We start from the raw sequence: 21,871 nt of genomic DNA, 5'->3' as shown, positions 1-21,871 counted from the left end.
TCAGTTTTTTATTTCTAAAAAAAGTTTAAAATATCCAATAAATTTCGTTCCACTTCACGATTGTGTCCCACTTGTTGTTGATTCTTCACAAAAAATTACAATTTCATATCGTTATGTTTGAAGCCTGAAATGTGGCAAAAGGTTGAAAAGTTCAAGGGGGCCGAATACTTTTGCAAGGCACTGTATATATATATATATATATATATATATATATATATACAGTGTATCACAAAAGTGAGTACACCCCTCACATTTCTGCAGATATTTAAGTATATCTTTTCATGGGACAACACTGACAAAATGACACTTTGACACAATGAAAAGTAGTCTGTGTGCAGCTTATATAACAGTGTAAATTTATTCTTCCCTCAAAATAACTCAATATACAGCCATTAATGTCTAAACCACCGGCAACAAAAGTGAGTACACCCCTAAGAGACTACACCCCTAAATGTCCAAATTGAGCACTGCTTGTCATTTTCCCTCCAAAACGTCATGTGACTCGTTAGTGTTACTAGGTCTCGGGTGTGCATAGGGAGCAGGCGTGTTCAATTTAGTAGTACAGCTCTCACACTCTCTCATACTGGTCACTGAAAGTTCCAACATGGCACCTCATGGCAAAGAACTCTCTGAGGATCTTAAAAGACGAATTGTTGTGCTACATGAAGATGGCCAAGGCTACAAGAAGATTGCCAACACCCTGAAACTGAGCTGCAGCACAGTGGCCAAGATCATCCAGCGTTTTAAAAGAGCAGGGTCCACTCAGAACAGACCTCGCGTTGGTCGTCCAAAGAAGCTGAGTGCACGTGCTCAGCGTCACATCCAACTGCTGTCTTTGAAAGATAGGCGCAGGAGTGCTGTCAGCATTGCTGCAGAGATTGAAAAGGCGGGGGGTCAGCCTGTCAGTGCTCAGACCATACGCCGCACACTACATCAAATTGGTCTGCATGGCTGTCACCCCAGAAGGAAGCCTCTTCTGAAGTCTCTACACAAGAAAGCCCGCAAACAGTTTGCTGAAGACATGTCAACAAAGGACATGGATTACTGGAACCATGTCCTATGGTCTGATGAGACCAAGATTAATTTGTTTGGTTCAGATGGTCTCAAGCATGTGTGGTGGCAATCAGGTGAGGAGTACAAAGATAAGTGTGTCATGCCTACAGTCAAGCATGGTGGTGGGAATGCCATGGTCTGGGGCTGCATGAGTGCAGCAGGTGTTGGGGAGTTACATTTCATTGAGGGACACATGAACTCCAATATGTACTGTGAAATACTGAAGCAGAGCATGATCCCCTCCCTCCGGAAACTGGGTCGCATGGCAGTGTTCCAGCATGATAATGACCCCAAACACACCTCTAAGACGACCACTGCTTTATTGAAGAGGCTGAGGGTAAAGGTGATGGACTGGCCAAGCATGTCTCCAGACCTAAACCCAATAGAACATCTTTGGGGCATCCTCAAGCGGAAGGTGGAGGAGCGCAAAGTCTCGAATATCCGCCAGCTCCGTGATGTCGTCATGGAGGAGTGGAAAAGCATTCCAGTGGCAACCTGTGAAGCTCTGGTAAACTTCAGGAACTTTCACTAAGGGGTGTACTCACTTTTGTTGCCAGTGGTTTAGACATTAATGGCTGTATATTGAGTTATTTTGAGGGAAGAATAAATTTACACTGTTATATAAGCTGCACACAGACTACTTTTCATTGTGTCAAAGTGTCATTTTGTCAGTGTTGTCCCATGAAAAGATATACTTAAATATCTGCAGAAATGTGAGGGGTGTACTCACTTTTGTGATACACTGTATATATATATTAGGGCTGTCAAACGATTAAATTTTTTAATCGCGATTAATCTCAGAATTTCATATAGTTAATCGCGATTAATCGCATTAAAAAAAATCTGTGTAAATGTTATAGAAAACAAGGATTTTTAAGTGAAATGTTACAATTAAAATGGTGAACACATTTTATGCTAAATGTACTGATGTTAAAAACTGCTGGGACAAGAGAAAACTGTAAGGGAGATTTATTCACTCACATACTAGGCAGTAAATGTCAGATTGTAGGTTAGAATTTCTCCATCAGCAAACACTGTAGATCAGCGGTGCTTTAGGTGGGATAAGGCGTAGTTATTGTATCAGACTTGTCTGTGGTTGTATCGTGACGAAGGTTTGATGGACGTTTCTACACGAAGTGAGTGTGTTTTGACCCTTTGGGGCTTCCATAGTTCATGAACTAACGTGCTCGACTCAGCTTTCCGGTATTCGGTACAGAAGAAGAAGTTAATTAAGTGTAATAAAGTGTTCTGCTCCCGACAACTTGTGAATATAGCGTGTATTTATTTCTTTATTATGCAAGTGCATCACTACCACGATCGGTTACATTATGTTAACAAACCGCAAATGAAAAACGGTGGCAAGTCCGACATTAAAACGTTTGTTCTACCAGTCAAGTGTCAACATGAACTAGAATTTGCGTTAATGGCACTAATTTTTTTAATCGCGTTAAATTGAGGTCGCGTTAATGCGTTATTATCGCGTTAACTTCGACAGCCCTAATATATATATATAAATCCTAATATAAACACTAAGCATCAGTGTACAGACCTGTTCCAGGTTTTAAACACACTCCTGGTCCTCTTAAACAGAAATCCCTCCATCAGGAGCGCTTCCTCGGCCTCCGCGCCGCCCCCGTGACCCGGGTCGCCCCCGGAGGACGCCCGGGGAGGCGCCCCGCAACACAGCACACGCAGAAGCCTCTGTCTCAGAGAAGCAGCCATCGTAAATGAGGAGAAAATCTAAATGCTGCTGCTGAAGAGCTCAGGTCCACATTGTGATGTCACAGCGTTCCGAGGGAGCAGAGTGAATTTACCTTTACCATATATGGGCATGACTGGATTCATGTGACTGCACATATACTGACTTGATTTCCACTGTGGGACGGCTTCTGGAGGGTCCTGGGTTCGATTCCCGGGTGAAGTTTGCATGTTCTCCCCATGTCCTGGGGGTAACGGAGTACCCTAGGTATAAGTGTGTTTGTTTACGTTTGTCTGGCAACCTGTCCAGAGTGGTTTGTTAATTCCACCCAGTGAATCACACCCCATACCATGACACACCCTGGTACTGACACACCCCCATACCATGACACACCCTGGTACTGGTACTAACACCTCATACATGTGTATGACGTGTGATTGTGTACTGATGTGTGTGTGTATTACATGTGTGTATAAGGTGTGTGTATGATGTGTGTGTATTACGTGTGTACAAGATGTGTGTGTGTTTGTGTGTGTGTGTATTTAGAAACTGAATACTGTAAATGATATTTTACTAACAGTAATGGAGACATTTTGACTGTATTAGAGCTGCTGCTACAACAACATAATGAAAAGCTCGGCCTACTCAGGTCCATCACAAATGCACTTGGAAAAAATGATCCAAAACAAATTGAGGATTTCACTGCTCCACTTGCCAAATCTCAATTCAGACACTTTGACATGAACCTCTAGACTAGTAAGTGCTTTCTACGTTAAACTGTTTTTTATGTGTTATGTATGTACTTTGTTATAGTCCCTGTAAAAGATGCACTTTGACAATTTACCCAACCCTGGTGTGTTCTTAGGTGGCCTTCTACTATGTTTAAGAGCAGAAAAAAACCCTTAAAACTTTTTGACTTTTATTAGTGAGCACAACATTAGCAACTTAGTACCCTGGTACTGAGTGTGTGAGTGTGTGTGTGTGTGTGTGTGGTGTGTGTGGTGTACAGTACCTGAATAAATTTGGTTACGGTATGTATACTGACTGTGGTGCAGTAACAGATAGAGGTGCAGTATAAGGGTGACAGTGAGTGTCAGTATGTTGGGTGTGCAGTATAGTGCAGTGAATGTGCAGTATGAATTACATTTGGGTTCATTAGGGATGATCAGGATTATATTCAGAGATCTTAGAACCTCATCACATTCATGCACGTGTCTTTCTTTTACAGATTAAGTGTTTTGGTTTTTGTGGAGGTACGACTGGAAAGGAAACTGTAACAAACGACCTGGTAAATCATCATGGGTAAGTTTTTTTAAATTAATATTTAAACTGAATTCACTCATTAAGTCTCCTCTCCTACAGCCGAGACGAACTTGAGACCACACCCAACGGAAGGTGACGAAGACGGCGGAGGAAGAGACGACAAAAACGAAGATGCCGGTCTTAGCAAGGCTAAAGAGCTCCTTACAAACCACCGCTAACAAGTCTGTTCGTCACGAACCTCAGGTCGCTTTCAAACGATGGATGAACTGAGACTAAGTTTAACATCGCCAACATCTATACAGAAAACGTGTATGATGATAATCACAGAATCTTAGCTTAATCCAGATGTGCCAGATGCAGCTATTGAATTAGTAGGCTGCTTAATCCACCAGAGAGACAGAAACAAAGACTCCGGTAAGAGTCACAGAGAGGGCATGTGCTTCTATATAATACCTGGTGCTGTGTCTATTCCAACATCACTAGAGGATACAGAGCAGAGCAAAGATCTTCAAACAGCTAACAGCGTCTCGTTGGCAGAGGATCTAAATAATTTCTTTGCCCGCTTTGAGGCACAAGGGATGGATCCAGCTGCTGTAACCACACCAGCTACCAGTGAGCACTCTCTTACTGTACAGACGAACCCTTAGATCTGTGAATGTCAGAAAGGCTGCAGGGCCTGATGGGATCCCAGGAATAGAACTCAGAGACTGTGCCCACCAGTAAAATCTTCAGCATGTCAATGAGAACCTCACTTCCTTAAACATCAAAGGATTAGAAGTGGAAAGAGTCTCCAGCTTCAAGTTTCTGGGAAGCCACATCATAGAGGACCTCACCTGGACCACAAACACCACCTGAAAACACTCAGGAAAACCAACCTGAACATGGAGCTTTTGGTGGCATTCTACCACTGCTCTGTGGAGAGCATACTGACCTACTGCATTAATGCATGGTCTCAAATAGGACGGAGATCTCGGATCATTAAAATAACACGAAATTGCTGCATTTCTGGTGCAATAACAACCAAATTCAGTTTAGGAGCCGCTCATTTCTGCAGATCTTCACTGAAAGTGTGCAGAATCTCTAATGGTTTTTGTGCTGCCATGCAGCTGCTTGAATGGAGTTAGTGTAGAATTATGTACAAAGATCTAAAGAGTGTAGATAAAGAGTGTAGATAAACTGGCTGGTTAGCTCAGTTGGTTAGAGCGTGGTGCTAATAATGCCAAGGTTGCGGGTTCGATCCCCGTATGGGCCACACCCACTTTTGGACTTAAACTAACAAACAAGTGATCCTTCTCTAACTACCAGATCCTATTAACCTGGGCTTCAGACGTTGTCTCTGACAAGTGTGAGATCTTTTTACTGCCCCTCTCATTCAGGTCAGAAACATGCCATTATTTCAATTTACCAAACTTAATTGCCCTTCTGTAAAAGTTAGCAAGTCATGTGACTCATGTGTACTGTCCAATGAAACATCTCTGCGTGTGTCTCTGTGGCGCAATTGGTTAGTGCGTTCGGCTGTTAACTGAAAGGTTGGTGGTTCGAGCCCACCCAGGGACGAGTGCCTTTTATTGCACAACCTGCCTGTTGATGAAACGGATATGAGACACAACAACAATGTGTAGTCTCACAGAATAGTGGAAATAAGTAACTGAAAACATTCAGTAAACAACAGTCCTACAAGCACAAATATCCACCTGATAAGTCACTGGAGACCGGCTGTCCAAAGTGGAAGAACGTCCTTTTGGTTTCAGTAGATGTTAAATGAAGATACTCGTCCAACATGGGGCTCGAACCCACGACCCTGAGATTAAGAGTCTCATGCTCTACCGACTGAGCTAGCCGGGCTTAAGCAGCATGTAAGAACAGACAGCTCATCGGTCAGACCATCAGAGAGATGTAGGTTTAATTCACTAACATCACGACCAGATTAAGAACTAATTCACAGTTTACAAACAAACACAATTCAGAATAAACAACAGAAACAGACACAGACTTACTGTCACTTTTAAACTACTACCTTGACTTGTGTTGAGTTATGAGATTTGCAGTATGATGTTGTTTGGTGTTTGTTAGTGATGAATAGAAGGCTGGTCTATAGAATTTACAATTAATGCCAACTTCAGTGGTTATACAGTTTAAAAAAGTTTTATAAGATAGGCTGTCCTAAAATGACACATTACACATCCCTAAATGCAGTGGCGGCTGGCCAATACGGGGTGCAGGGGCACCGCCCCCCTTAAAATTATTAAGATGTTAAAATAAGTAAATTACATACTGCAAAATAATTATGAAATTAATAAGTCTGTTTGTCTAATTGTCTAATTAACTGTTTATCTAATGGTCATGATAGCATTTTTGAAATAAATAAATATTTGTATTTAATTGTTTACATCGTGCACACGTCCCATGCGCGGGGCGCCGGTCTAACGAGTGTCTATGTACGTGCATAAACTTTTGGCAAGCACGTGGTCTGAGGCTGCTCTTTAATTGGTTGTTTTCAATTTTCCACAGGGCGCAGCTCTCTGCGCCCCGTATACACCCACTCTTATTAGAAGTGTGTCACTATTGGCTTATTTTTTTTAAACGCCGTGTGATTGGACAATCCCCGAGTCCACTCATTAACTGATCAATCAGCTGCGGTTCATCAGCTTGGTTCACGTTTAACAGTTAGTTGCAGATGAAGTTAGTTGTAAGATGAAGGTTACAGGATTACAGGAGGTTACAGGATTGCTGTTAGAAGGCACAATGAAGAGGTGACAAAAAATCGGCACATCCTGTCTAGAATAATAGACTGTGTGAAATTTTGTGGAGCCTTTGAGCTGGCCTTGCGTGGCCATGATGAAAGTAAGAGCTCAGATAATCCCGGAATTTTTCGAGGGTTGGTGGATTTTGTTGCTTCTCTTGATGGAGTGCTGAGAGAGCACATTGAGAATGCCACTGTGTTTAAGGGAACTTCAAAAACTGTGCAGAATGAGCTACTGGACTGTGTGTTGTCTGTTCTGAAGGAACATATAATCAAAGAAGCCCAGGGCAGCGATTTTCTTTCAATCCAGGCAGATAAGACCATGGATATTGCCACGCAGTGCCAGCTTGTTCTTGTACTACGCTATATTGATGCTAAAAACAATGTGCAGGAAAGATTTTTTGAGTTCATCCCTTTGCAGTCGGCCACTGCTGATTCCATTGCTACAGCCCTAAAAGAACGTCTTGCAACTATCCTTCCTGAGGATCAAAAGGGTAAGCTCATCTGCCAGGCATATGATGGAGCCAGCGTGATGAGGGGTGCCACTGCAAGTGTTCAGAAGAAGATACAAGACATGTACCCAAATGCACACTACATCCACTGCTACGCACATCAGCTCAATCTGATAACGCAGCAGGCTACTTCTCACATAACCAAAGTGAGAATTTTTTTTTTCTTGGTGGATTTGCCAGCTTTTTTTCCAGATCACCCAAGCGCACAAGTATTCTTGATAAAGTTGTGGCGCACAGACTACCAGCATCCAGCAATATCAGATGGAACTTTCACAGCCGGACCATCAATACTGTGTTTGAACACAGAGAGGACCTCATTCGCTGTTTTGAAAGCATACGAGACTCTGGTGACTTTGACCCCGTTACTGTCAGAGAGGCAGGTGCGTTTGCCATGCTACTGGAGGATCAGGATTTTAAGTTCTTTCTGCAGCTTTTCCACCATATCATGCCTCATGTGGACCTCCTCTATTCCAAACTCCAGAAGAAGGTCATAGATTCAGTTTATATCAAGGAGAGCATTCAGCAGTTCCAGCAGGACATTCAAAAGATCAGGTAATGGTTGTGCATTTTCCTCCTTTGTTTATTAGTATTATTGTTATTATTATTGTTATTATAATTTTTTTCCTTTGCAGAAATTCTCTCCATTCCATGGTTGGACAAAGCAGTGAAGGTAGCGGTCAGCCAGTAAAGAAGCGTCGGACACTCAGTGTAGAAGACCATGAAAGGATTGCTGCAGAGGTGAGTTGTGGAAGTCACAGTCCAATTAGATTTGTTTAGAGCTGTTTCTGTGCTATGCATGAATGATCAGTGTATGCTGGTGTAATGCTTGTCAGCAATATATGTTATTATTCTTGCTGTACTGCAATATATGGGTAATATGGAATAAAACAAATTCTCATAACATTTGGTTCCTGAATTTTCTATAAACCTGTCCCACAAAAATTCTGTTCCAAAAATGCTTTAACACATTTTGTCTTGAAAATGGCAGCAAACTCATTTCTATGACTTGATCTATGACTAAATTTCAACAGTGATAGAAAAATAACTATTTAGATGTGAAATAAATGTGTGAAATAAATAAATTATGATCACTTCATAATTTTCATGTTTATCCTTCTCTAGGTCTGTGATATCACACACCAGTGAGCGCTTTTCCTTCACAAACCACCTTGTTAGTGCCACACTCTGCAGGGGGACAGGTTTGAACAATACAAGACAGCATTTCCTGAAGATGCACTGAGCAACACCTTAAAAGCCTATCCAGTGCTCAATCAAGGTAAGCTGAAGACAGAGCTTAGTCTTATCTACAGCAGGGAAGAGTTCAAAGCCTGTTGTGGTGCTGTGGGCCTATTCCAGATGTTTATGGAAAATAATCTTGAAGTATTTTCAGAGACTGTCACTCTCCTGAAGATCCTCATCACCACACCCATGACCACAGCAGAAGCTGAAAGGTGCTTCTCACCCTTGAAAATAATTCAAACTTTTCTGAGAAACTCTATGACCCAGGACAGGCTGAATGCATTGGCCATGTTGTCAATAGAGAAGAGACTAGTGACTGAGATTACTGACTTTAACCATAATGTCATTGAGAAATTTGCAAGACAGAAGGAAAGGAGGGCAAAATTCATGTTCAAATAGTGCTACTTTTAAAGGCTTGTTTTTTTATTGTTGTGTTCTTTTGTTTGTGCCCCCTCAATTTTTTTAGCACCAGCTGCCACTGCTTTTGGTGTTACAGTTTGGCATAGAGCAGTCATATGTGGAACACTATTCTCTACTCAGCATTGATAACAGTGTTTTTACCTAAATAAAACCAAGTTCCACCGAGATTTGAACTCGGATCACTGGATTCAAAGTCCAGAGTGCTAACCATTACACCATGGAACCACACAGTGAGGTCTTACTTAAACCCAAAAGTGAATAATTAGTCATTTAAGAGCAGGTTGGCTGTTTGATGGCGCTGTAAACAATGATTAGTGATTATATTTTGGGATGGAGCAGTCACATGTGGAACACTATAACACTACTAGTGCTATTATGATATTCAAGCTGGATGAATGGATGGAAATTAACATGTAATTTAAGGTGACTCTAAACTAGCACAAGCAATTGCGAAGCTCTGTTGTACTGCACATGCGCTGAATGATACCATCCTGAAACTGCTAATGTTTCTCAGTCTTGGACCTCACACCGGGCCCCAAATAAAAGCAGTAAGGTCCCACCGAGATTTGAACTCGGATCGCTGGATTCAGAGTCCAGAGTGCTAACCATTACACCATGAAACCCTGACACCACAAAAACTAAACATAATGATTCGCCATTTGCTGAGTAAATAAAGCAAAACTACACAACTTTTTCTGTTCTCCTGGGCTGTGTGGCTTGTTCTGTGTTTGCTCCTCCGGCTGTTGGTCTGTGTTGGGTGCAACTTCCATCGTGGGCTCATCATGACGATAAGGTACTCACTCAGTCAACTTTATGCGCTTCAAAAAGCACACTACAAAACTCCGGACCAATTATTAATTCATCGTCATCTTGGTATCCTACGAAGACCTAAATACCTTCACCGGAGTTTGGGTCGGACTTTTGTTTACAAACAACGCACCAATATCATTCCAGTAATCTGGACGGAGCGTTACGGTGCGGTTTCCAAGGTGACGTTATGTTCAGGCAATCTGAATTGCTCTCGGAATCTACGCTACATACCAGTTGAAAACTTGCCACTGCCGAGTACCGCTATGAATGTTAAAAGTGCCCTGTTCAATGTTCGTTCTTTGAACAACAAGGCTACATTTATTGCGGATATTATCCTTGAACATAACATTGATTTATTGTGTCTGACGGAAACTTGGCAACAACCTAATGATTATTTTGCTTTGAACCAAGCTATGCCAGCAAACTATCTTTTTGTAGACAAGCCTCGTGCAACTGGGCGTGGTGGAGGTCTGGCCATTGTGTATAAATCAAAGTTTAAAGTTAAAACCATTCCAGTCTCCCATACTACCTCGTTCGAGTGCCTAGCAGTACTTATCACTGCTGCTAGACCTCTACTGATTGTACTTATTTATCGTCCTCCAAAGATATCTCCTGTTTTTATTTCAGAGCTCTCTGAGTTACTCACTTTATTCTGTCCTCTTTACTCTGACTTTTTGCTTCTTGGTGACTTTAACATCCATGTTGACTCTGATAAATGCTCGTTTGCCAAAGAATTTTTAAATGTGCTCCAGTGTTTTGATTTTATCCAGAATGTGGACTTTTCTACACATAACAAGGGACACATTCTGGACATTGTTTGCTCTACTGGCATTTCTCCTACAAATGTGCACGGTATTGATTTAACTATATCTGACCATAAGGCTGTCTTTTTTGATTTTACACTACCTTGTCTTAAGCAGGGGCATCACGAGTCACGACAGATCACGTTCAGAAACATAAAAAATATCAGTTCTTCTGCCATTATGGACTTGGTCAGTCACACTGTTATACCAGACTCATCGGATCCGGTTACTCTAATGCTTCACTATGATAATACTTTTTCTTCTATTGTTGATCATCTGGCTCCTCTAAGAACTCGCACTGTTACATTTGAACATTCTGCTCCTTGGTATACACCAGAGTTGCGCAAATTAAAGGCTGCTGGACGTCAAATTGAGCGTCTTTGGAGAAGAACTGGCTTGACTGTGCATGCCCTTGCCTACAAAGATTTTGTAGTGAATTACAAGGAGGAATTAAATAAGGCTAAAACTTTTTATTATTCAAACATTATTCAGGGTGCTCATGGTAATCCAAAAGCTCTATTTTCTACTGTTAATAAGTTACTGCAACCAGTAAAAAGCTCTCCCTTCGTCCCATCAACTGAACTATGTTCTCGGTTCATGGAGTTCTTTAACCAGAAGATAGCTGCAATTCACTCTCAATTTTTATCTAGCCCTACATCAGCTGATATTATTTGCACCCCTTTATATTTTAATGGCAGTTGTTTGTCCACTTTTAATACTGTGCAGGAAGGTTACATTTCAAATTTAATTAGGACTTCTAGAGCCACTTCATGCCAACTAGATCCGTTGCCAACATCCTGGGTGAAAGCTTGCCTTACCTCTGTTTGTCCAATTATTACTCACTGTATTAATGCGTCTCTGACTTCAGGTCTAGTTCCGGCTTCCTTGAAGCTGGCTGCTGTTACTCCAGTTCTGAAGAAAAAAGGCTTAGACCCTGACAACCTGGCCAACTACAGGCCAATTTCCAATCTTCCTTTCCTGGCGAAACTGCTAGAACGGACTGTAGCTGCACAGTTAACTGAACACATTGAATCAAATGATCTGTTTGAGGTGTTTCAGTCCGGTTTCAGGAAAAATCATAGTACTGAAACTGCACTGGTAAGGGTGGTCAATGATCTTCTTACAGCAGCCGATCAGGGGCTGGTAAATTTACTCATATTATTGGACCTTACAGCTGCATTTGATACAGTCAGCCACAAGATACTGATTACTCGGCTTTGTAACCTGATTGGCACAACTGGTACTGTTCTTGCTTGGCTCCAGTCCTACCTTACAGATAGGAAACAGTTTGTTGCAATTGGAGGCTTTAGATCTGACTCGAGCATTTTGTCACATGGTGTCCCTCAGGGTTCGGTCCTTGGCCCATTACTTTTCACATTGTATTTGCTTCCTCTTGGTGACATCATTCGGCGACATGGGCTACAATTTCATTGCTACGCTGATGATGTGCAAATATATATATGCACTAAACCTTCTGTCAGCCTACCGACGCCTGTCCTGGTGAAGTGTTTAGCTGAAGTGAGCACATGGTTGAAGGTGAACTTCCTGAGTCTCAACAGTAATAAGACAGAGGCTATATTAATTGCTTCTCCAGCCATCGTTAAGAAGATGAGTAACAGTACTGTCTCTATTCCAGATTTTATTGTTTCATCATCTACCCAGATCAAAAATCTGGGAGTCATTCTGGACTCTACCCTGTCTTTTGAACCGCACATTAAAAACATCTGCAAGACAGCCTTCTTTCACTTAAGGAATATCTCTAAGATTCGACCCTTCCTCTCCCTTCCTGCTGCTGAGGCTGTCATGCATGCTTTTGTTACATCTAGAATTGACTATTGTAATGCTGTGTTGTATGGACTCCCGGCTCGGCTGTTGAACAGGCTTCAGTATGTGCAAAACTCAGCTGCGAGGGTCTTAACTAACACCAGATCCTGGGAGCATATTACTCCTATTCTGGAACATCTTCATTGGCTCCCTGTTCAGTACCGTATCCAGTACAAGGTAATTATCTTGGTGTTTAAATCTTTGTATGGTTTTGCACCATCGTATTTAAGTAGTCTGCTCCAGACCCACTCTCCTGTACGCACTTTGCGCTCGGCCGAGCAGCATTTGCTTAGAGTTCCTAGCAGTAAACTGTGCACGGTTGGTGACAGGGCTTTTAGTGTAGCTGGGTCAAAGTTGTGGAATAGTCTGCCACTTGAGTTGCGTGCCTGTACATCATTCACTGTATTCAAGGCTCACCTAAAAACCCATTTTTTCCAGCTGGCCTATAGCTGAGTTTTATTCTCACTTTTATCTACCTTATTTTATCTACATTTTCTATTTTATCTACATTTTCTTTTATTGTCGATGTTGTATTTTATTATAATTTTATTATACATTACTTTGTTTTTATTATATGGTCTTATTGTAAAGTGACCTTGGGTGTCCTGAAAGGCGCTTGTTAAATAAAATGTTGTTGTTGTTGTTGTTGTACACAACTTCAGACTTTACTTTTACATCTCAAGTGATTTAAACTACATGATTGATATAATTGATTGAACTCAATTGAACAAACTGAGGTAATTTAGAAGTTTTAAACACAAAATAAAAGTAATTTTAGTTAAACATTGCCACCCAGGTATCAAAATCACAACAAAACGTTCCACTGTTGGAAAATTGCACCAAGTTCAGGACTCAGTTGGCCGGTAGATGGCGCTGTAAACCCACTTTAGGACTTAAACTAACAAACAAGTGATCCTTCTCTAACTAGCAGGTCCTATTGACCTGTGCTTCAAACGTTGTCTCTGACAAGTGTGAGGTCGTTTTAATGCCCCTCTCATTCAGGTCAGACACATGTGATTATTTTAATTTGCCAAACTTAATTGCCCTGCTGTAAAAGTTAGCAAGTCATGTGACTCATGTGTACTGTCCAATGAAACATTTTTGTGTGTGTCTCTGTGCCGCAATCGGTTAGCGCGTTTGGCTGTTAACCAAAAGGTTGGTGGTTCGAGCCCACCCAGGGACGAGTGCCTTTTATTGCACAACCTGCCTGTTGATGAAACGGATATGAGACACAACAACAACGTGTAGCTCCACAGAATAGTGGAAATAAGTAACTGAAAACATCCAGTAAACAACAGTCCTACAAGCACAAATATCCACCTGATAAATCACCGGAGACCAGCTGTCCAAAGTGGAAGAACGTCCTTTTGGTTTCCGTAGATGTTAAATGAAGATACTCACCCAACGTGGGGCTCGAACCCACGACCCTGAGATTAAGAGTCTCATGCTCTACCGACTGAGCTAGCCGGGCTTGGGCAAAACAGACAGGTAATCGATCAGACCATCAGAGAGATGTAGGTTTAATTCACTAACATCACGACCAGATTAAGAACTAATTCACAGTTTACAAACAAACACAATTCAGAATATAACAATAAGAACTAAATGTAAAAGTGTAAGTTAGTCGCGTCTTTCTATGAGAGGCCGTTTGAGAGATAATTCATTCTTGCTCACACTTACACCACTATACTCTTACACAAACTCTACTATAGGTTACCTTCATACAAGCACTAGCATACTCTCATACATGAATTACTATACTCTTTCACATATACTACTATACCCTCTTACAACTATAATCACACTCTCTTTTATTCACTATCATACTCTCATACACACAGCACTATTCTCTCTTGCACAGATAACTATAGCTACTTAAACATGCATTATGTGCTTTCATGATAATCTGTGTAAGAGAGTTAGACAAAGGACTCGATGTTTCAATCCCAAGTAGTTACAGTTGAGACCTTGCTAGGACCACCCAGTGATGTTACCCTACACGACACATCATCAGTTGTGTACCCCAGTATCTTTAGGTGTTTCGGCCATTAATCACAAGACACCCTCCTCTGTGGCAGGCCCACCACAGGCTGATCAGACCTGGGTGTGTGTCGCATAGGAACTGGGTGGTCACTTTGCCCCCCATGCCATTTCCTTTCTTCGCACCCACAGCCAGTGACTACTTCTCTCAGCTGTGGTGGCAAGCTCTTTGATGGTTCTCCTCTGAGCTTGCCCTCTGACACCCACCTCTTTCAGGAGCCTTATGGTGGAGTTAGCCACAAACCCCCTACAGCCCACCTCAACTGGACACACCAACACTGTCCATCCCCGTTCTTCTACCTGGGCTGCAAGGTCAGAATATCGCAACCTTTTCCTTTCATAAGCCTCATCAATGGCTTCCTCCCAGGGCACCGTGAGCTCGATGATATAAACACGGCGACAGGAGTTGGACCACAACACCAGGTCAGGGCGCAAGCTTGACACAGCAATGTTCGGTGGAAACACTAGGCTCTTGTCAAGGTCAGCCCGCAGTTGCCAGTCCCTGGCAGTACCCATAACCCCTTGTTAGTCCGGCCTATTTTTGTGCATTTTCCGCCTGAAAGACATACCTAGTTTCTAAGGTTTCTCATTCAGAAAGTTTATAAGATAACACAAAAATTATACTTCAGTGTTATAGAAAACCCTTTAAAGTATCAGAAAAACACAGCCAAATGCCATGATGTTATGTTACAATGATCAAATGATGACAAAAACACCCCAAAATGTAGGCGCTTTTTACATTTTTTTTTAAAGCCAAAGTTTCAGTGAGTATAAGTAGGACTGCAGGTCTGCAGACCATCTACAGAACATATATAGAGTTGTAGCCAAAGGGGTTTTCTGTCACAGGCCCAAATTTTAGACCTCTAACTCATTCTGATTTTGAGTTATTGCACCCGGAGTGGCATCACACTTTACTGCTCTCCAAATCTTTCCATAGCTTTCTAACTGACAATAAACAGATTATACTGCAGATAAAATGTGTAAAATGCATTATTTATACTTTATAAAGTCATTATTTATAACATTTGAGTGTTTTTTGGAGTGATGAACTCTCACAGGGAGCCAGTAAGCGCTCCCTTCCCCCAGCGCACACACACATATAAAAACCGCTACTTTTGTAACATGATACATGCAGCCGGTTGAACTTTTCACGAACTGAGTCGTTTAAATAGATTCACACTGTATTATCAGCCCTAAGAGGGAAGTTTGACTCACTCTACTGATTCAGAAGCTCACGTTCCAGCGTGCGTAATGTGTATCCATGGTGACGGCTGGTGAAATACAGCTGTTTAGACTAATCCGAGAGGCTAAATGCAAAAAGCGGGGCGGGATATAAGCTGGTCCTCCAATCAAAAGCAAAATATGCTAATATTTTTGCATTTCTCCAATGAAAAACAAGTATTAGGTGGTGAGATGGATACTGTCTCTACATTGGCTGTAAAGGTATTGCGCAATCTCACAGCCAAACTCTGAGCGCTATCAGTTAGAGTGAGGTTTTGTGATTACTGTGAGTGCTCTCTCATTATAATACGATCTGATATTCGCGTGTTATTGACTTTATAAACTTATACAACATGCTTGCAACTATTCAAAATGGCCGCCGGTGTTTGTAAACATTTACAAAAAGTGGATTTTATCTGGAATGGAAGGACTAATGAACATAAATTTGGACTCAGATTGAAGATAAAAGATCCAGGTATGTGCTGGTTTAGCTCTCATGCTTTTGTTTGATATACATTTGTCGCGGTGGTGTTGTTTACCGAGTGCTTGATGCATTGCATGCTATGCATTGATGGCAGAGGTTTATCAGATGTAAAACTTTTCTGTAATATTTTGGATGCTGATGTATTTGAAGTAAAACAAACAGCAGAAATGTGATGGTGAAGTTGTGCTGGCTTGTTTGGTATAAATGTTGTCGGTATGAAAGTAAGTACCGCAGTATAATATTACAAAATATAAAGGCTGTATTTCTGGCAGAAATTTTTCAGACCTACAATTCTTTTGTGTTTTTAAAAGAACTTATAAACAAAATAAGCTCAATGTTTACGTTGCTAAAAACTAGAGATTTTAAGCTATCAGAAGGTTCCTTGTTTACCAACAATGATATTTTGATGGTGTGACAGTATACAGAGAAACACAAACATAAAAATTCAAAGCCCGTTCACGGGCTAAAGACCACCATGGGGATAAGGCTTGAAATTATGGGAGGGGCCCTGGTTGGCTGTCTTTCACCCTCCCGAATAAAGGCTATTGACGTTTGGGCCTCTTGATACGCATTAAGTGGAGCAGCATTTGTGGCGGTTCTTTTCTCTTCTATGGCTGAGGCCAGACAACGCAGCACTTGATTGTGGCGCCAGGTGTATCTGCCTTGAGACAGGGAGGTCTTACAGCCCACAAGAATATGCTTGAGGCCTGCTGGGGCTGAGCACAAGGAACACGCCGGGTCCTCGCCAAACCACAGGTGTAAGTTTGTTGGCGTAGGCAGAATGTCATAAGTGGCCTTTATGATAAAGCTTAGCCTGTTAGACTCCATATTCCATAGCTCGCTCCAGGAGATTTTCTTTTTGGCAATTCCATCCCATCTCATCCACCGACCTTGCTGCGGCTGACTGACTGCTCTGACGCACCTGGATGCTTCCTCTTGCCTTCGAATCTCCTCCACCACCATTCGACGGCGCTCTGCTGGAGAAGCTTCCCCCAGGTAGGAGCCGTTACTCCAAGGCCAAACCCCCCCCTGCCCTGTTGCACATGGCCAACTATGTCTCGCTGTCTGAGAGCCGCCCTTGCATCTGCCACTACTGCCTTTGTTGTCCACTTCTTGCCAGTTCTCAAGACTGGGGCAGCACAGCGTACCAAAGGGTCCCGAGACTCAGACAGGGTCACATAGAATAGTAGTATATGTATGTAAGTTTGGTAGTCTGTGTGCGGGACGTTAATACTGTATGAAAAACAAAAATCTACTATATGTTTAAGAGAATATTATTATATGCAAAAGAAAAATAGCATTGGTAAGCGTATTGAATAGTGTATGTGAATGCAAATAATCATGTTTAAGGAACAGAATGACAGTGAATGCAAGACAGAATGATGGTGCATGTGAATAAGAATAGTTGTTCTACGGCCTCTCATAAAAAACTGCAACATTCATTAATAACAGTAAACACAGAGAGATGGCTTTGATTCATATGAATCGACTCACTTATATTAATAATGTGAATAGAGCATGTCCCACTATACACCTCTCTTAAAGACACACACACACGTCCTATGACAGCAGTCACAGATTTATCTTTACTGTTAGCCCTATTGTTACTTTTTTTTTCTGACTGAACTGGAGATCATTAAACGTGCACGTGTGCGTTGTCAGCAAAACTAATCAAATATGTCTCCTATGTGTGAAACAATGTTGCCAACTCCTCAGTAAGGAAAGTAGCTATTGGCTGTCCTAAAATTTGCTAAATGGCGTCATCGCCTAATTTGCATAATTGTTAGAACATGTTGATATGTCTATATATGATTAACAATAGGTAGCGATAGATAAATTGATCTGTATTCTTCTAAGGTTTTGCATCTGTGATTTATTATACCCCGTTGGATAAGATCCCAGTGAGAAAATTATAGATCACACAGATCTTATCTATAGTTACAAAACATGGAATAAGAAACAAATCATTAGAACTGAACTGACAAGGGAAAAGCAACGTACACAAACAGCTAAGTACAAGCTAACATAATTAATGCTCAACATATTCACTCAGTAATGAACATTATTAGACACAACCTTTACTGTACCAGCTGAACTGCTAAGAAAGCACAAAACTGAAAAATAACCGAATATATTTTGTGTTGTCGTAATGTTCAGGTCGCAGATGGTTATTTAAAAATGATTGGCTTTGCTAGCTGTATCACTGAACGCATGTATAAACCTGGTTAAATAGAACGTTAACACATAGCATTAGATAAACAACTGTTATTCAACTGTATGCAATCACGTATAGCTAATTTGAGCACCTTGCATAGTTCTGAAATAGAATACAAAATAAGTCACATGATAACGGCATTACATACACTTAAACTTTACACTTTTAAAGGAATTAAAACTAAAACCACACATTACTAACCGCTAACAGAAATAAATTAGGCAAAGGTAGCACAGAATTATAGACGTTCCACTCAATGAGTCAAAAACAGATGCACATGCACATGCTCGGTAGGACAAATCGATGGTATTGGGTAAAATAAATCAACAGAACAAAAGCAGCACCCGCCGCTCGGTGAGGACAGTAACTGCAGAACGATATGTGCTCTCACGTCCGAGTCTCCAAAAGTCTCCAATAACACCAGAAAAAGTCTCGGGGTCTGAAAACTCGCTATATACAGCACAAATATCCACCTGATAAGTCACCGGAGACCGGCTGTCCAAAGTAGATGAACGTGCTTTTGGTTTCCGTATGTTAAATGAATATACTCGCCCAACGTGGGGCTCGAACCCACGATCCTAGCATGTAGGTTTAATTCATTAAGATCACGGCCAGTTCATTAAGATCACCTGGCGTGTCCTTTCCTCCAGTATCCAGTTTCCGTTCATATAAGCGTTCATATGATTCCCTCAGCACTACATACTGCCTGCAGGACCTGAGTCATATCTGCTCCAGTCGCTGGTTGGCGGCATTAAGCTCAGTCAAGAACTTTTAGGAAATGTATAGTTTTGATGGTTCACACATATAAGAACCTACAAAACCTCTTAGATGTGTATTAAGAAAGTCTGATCATAAGAAATGACTAGACAGTGATGTCTGAAGTAGGACTGAGATCTCAGATCATTAAAATAACATGAAACTGCTGCATCTTTGGTGCAATAACAACCAAATTCAGTTTAGGAGCCGCTCATTTCTACAGATCTTCACTGAAAGTGTGCAGAATCTCTAATGGTTTTTGTGCTGCCATGCAGCTGGTTGAATGGGGTTAGTGTAGAATTATGTACAAAGATCTAAAGTGTGTAGATGAACCGGCCGGTTAGCTCAGTCGGTTAGAGCGTGGTGCTAATAACGCCAAGGTTGCGGGTTCGATCCCTGTAAGGGCCACACCCACTTTAATGATAATGAGAGGGCCACACCTCCCTGAGAACACCTGATCTCGGAAGCTAAGCAGGGTCGGGTCTGGTTAGTACTTGGATGGGAGACCGCCTGGGAATACCAAGTGCTGGAAGCTTTTATCCACACACACCCACCTTCACTCCAAACCTCCTGTTACACACTGACCCAGCGGCTTTTTCTTCATCAAAGCTACACAATGAGACAAAGATCAGCTCATACTTTCATTCTTACTACAGTAAAATGTGAAGATTAAAATGTTGTACAGACATCGTCGCCATTTAAGTGCTGCTAGAAATAAAAATAAATTAAAATAAGTGAAATGTTTATTTTGTACTTTGGTTTTATATTATTTGTACAAACACTTGTTTTATACAACTTTAAACCTGTAATAAAAGATGAAGATTTTAAATGTGTCTTTATCTGCTTTAACTAAGCTAAAGTTTTTAACAGGGACAGAATGACAGTTTGTGTAGCAGGGCTGGACACGCCTCACTATTGAAGTGGAAGGTAAACCCACACTCCTGCAAGAATGGAAAACATTCATATGAATGAACAAACCACAGACCTCAAATAAAATGAACCTGAAGGTATGAACTTACATTGTAGAAAAGAAAAACAAGCCAGTAGCAGCAGTGTGCACATTAAACCATTTACAGAAGGGCAATTAAGTATATTGAAATAATGTCATGTTTAGTTCTCCAACATGCTTCTCTAACTCTGTTCTTTCTTTCTTCTACCTTTTACAATCTGATCTGATAATCTGAGTTTGATTCCTGTGTATTACAGTGTTTACAGAGTCCAGATACAATTTCTCTCCAGTGTGAATGCGCTGGTGTAATTTGAGATGACAATGTTGATTAAAACTCTGAGATCCACACTAAGATCACTGATACGGTTTCTCTCCAGTGTGAATGCGCTGGTGTATTTTACGGTCACTTTGTACATTAAAGCTTTTCTCACACAGGGCACTGATACGGTTTCTCTCCAGTGTGAATGTGCTGGTGTATTAACTCTATTCTACCACCTTTATATGCCCTGCATAAACTGGCAGATAGATAACTTCTCCACCAATCACCACACTGTAGAAGATGTTTAGTTCAACTCTGTTTAATGGCAAACTGGAAGTAGGTTAAAACTACAAGAAGTAAAAACAACACGTTTATAAACTTCAGCACATCAAGACATGAATATCAAATAATATTTAAGTTTAAAGTCCATATGCATATTATTCCAAGTTATGCATTTCAATACTAATAATCCAATATGTGCAAATTCATTTAACTTAATGCATCATGAGCTAACCTGATTCAAGCATGTAATACAAAATCAACTAATACTCTTAATAAACATCAATTAAAACGTCTATTAACAAATACACATACCCACAATGCATCCAAAGGCATGAAATGAACTTCACGAGGCTCCACTACATTCTCGCGCACGAATCGCTTCACTTAGCGAACCGCTACTATGAATCATCATCAGTTACCAAACAACTCTTAAACAAACAGTAAACATTTACCACATGAACTGTATTAACAGCACAAACTCTGTTGATTAAAACTCCTCCCACACTGTGAGCACTGATGAGAGCTGTGTCCAGAATCGCATACTTACATACTCAATAGTACGCGAGAGCAGTACGCGAGAGTGGTTAGTATGTCCGAATACACAGTATACATAAAAAGGTACGCGGGAAGTACCCGGATGACCTACTTCTTGGGCAGCCATGTTCGAGTATGCAACCCATAATGTATCCCATAATGCGACTGTAGCTGCGAAGCGGATGAAAAAACAAGAAATTGGGGAGAAGGAGGAGTCCTCGGTTTACAGAGGTGTAAGTAATAAACAAAAAAAAATGTTATTATTGTGTACAACCCTAAATAACGTTATGATTAGCGCAAAAAGACGATAAATATCCAAAAATTTGTCAAGTGGGGCTTGTCTGTAACTACGGGGGTCTGTAACCATGGCGATATTACGTCATCACATCATTACTTGACGTTGGTAAGATGGCGGACGTAGTATGTAGGGGTGTTGTTACTTCTGTACTGAAAGCGCTGCGTACTTCCTCCAATCTAGTACAGACTCTGTTAGTATCTGATTCCGGATGCAGATAATGGTTTTCTCCAGTGTGAATGTGCTGGTGTTTTTTGAGCTCACTCTTCATAATAAAACTCTTTCCACACTGTAAGCACTGATACGGTTTCTATCCAGTGTGAATGCGCTGATTTATTTTGAGATTACTCTGTCCATTAAAACTCTTTCCAGACTGTGAGCACTGATGCGGTTTCTCTCCAGTGTGAATGCGCTGGTGTATTTTACGGTCACTTTGTACATTAAAGCTTTTCTCACACAGGGCACTGATA

The 21,871-nt window shown here is 41.2% G+C and overlaps 3 non-coding genes across 3 annotated transcripts; all 3 read right to left on the bottom strand.

The window, feature by feature from the left end:
• Window positions 1–9,082: 9,082 nt before the first annotated feature.
• trnaq-uug (transfer RNA glutamine (anticodon UUG)) lies at window positions 9,083–9,154 on the bottom strand. The gene has a single exon. It is a non-coding gene; the product is annotated as a tRNA-Gln (tRNA).
• A 326-nt stretch (window positions 9,155–9,480) lies between these two features.
• trnaq-cug (transfer RNA glutamine (anticodon CUG)) lies at window positions 9,481–9,552 on the bottom strand. The gene has a single exon. It is a non-coding gene; the product is annotated as a tRNA-Gln (tRNA).
• A 4,212-nt stretch (window positions 9,553–13,764) lies between these two features.
• On the bottom strand, window positions 13,765–13,837 carry trnak-cuu (transfer RNA lysine (anticodon CUU)). The gene has a single exon. It is a non-coding gene; the product is annotated as a tRNA-Lys (tRNA).
• Window positions 13,838–21,871: the final 8,034 nt, after the last annotated feature.

The sequence above is a fragment of the Trichomycterus rosablanca genome, chromosome 14 (assembly GCF_030014385.1).
Source record: "Trichomycterus rosablanca isolate fTriRos1 chromosome 14, fTriRos1.hap1, whole genome shotgun sequence".
NCBI lineage: Eukaryota > Metazoa > Chordata > Actinopteri > Siluriformes > Trichomycteridae > Trichomycterus > Trichomycterus rosablanca.
Note: the sequence above shows the minus strand (reverse complement) of the source record. Positions and strands in the feature narration are given on the sequence as shown.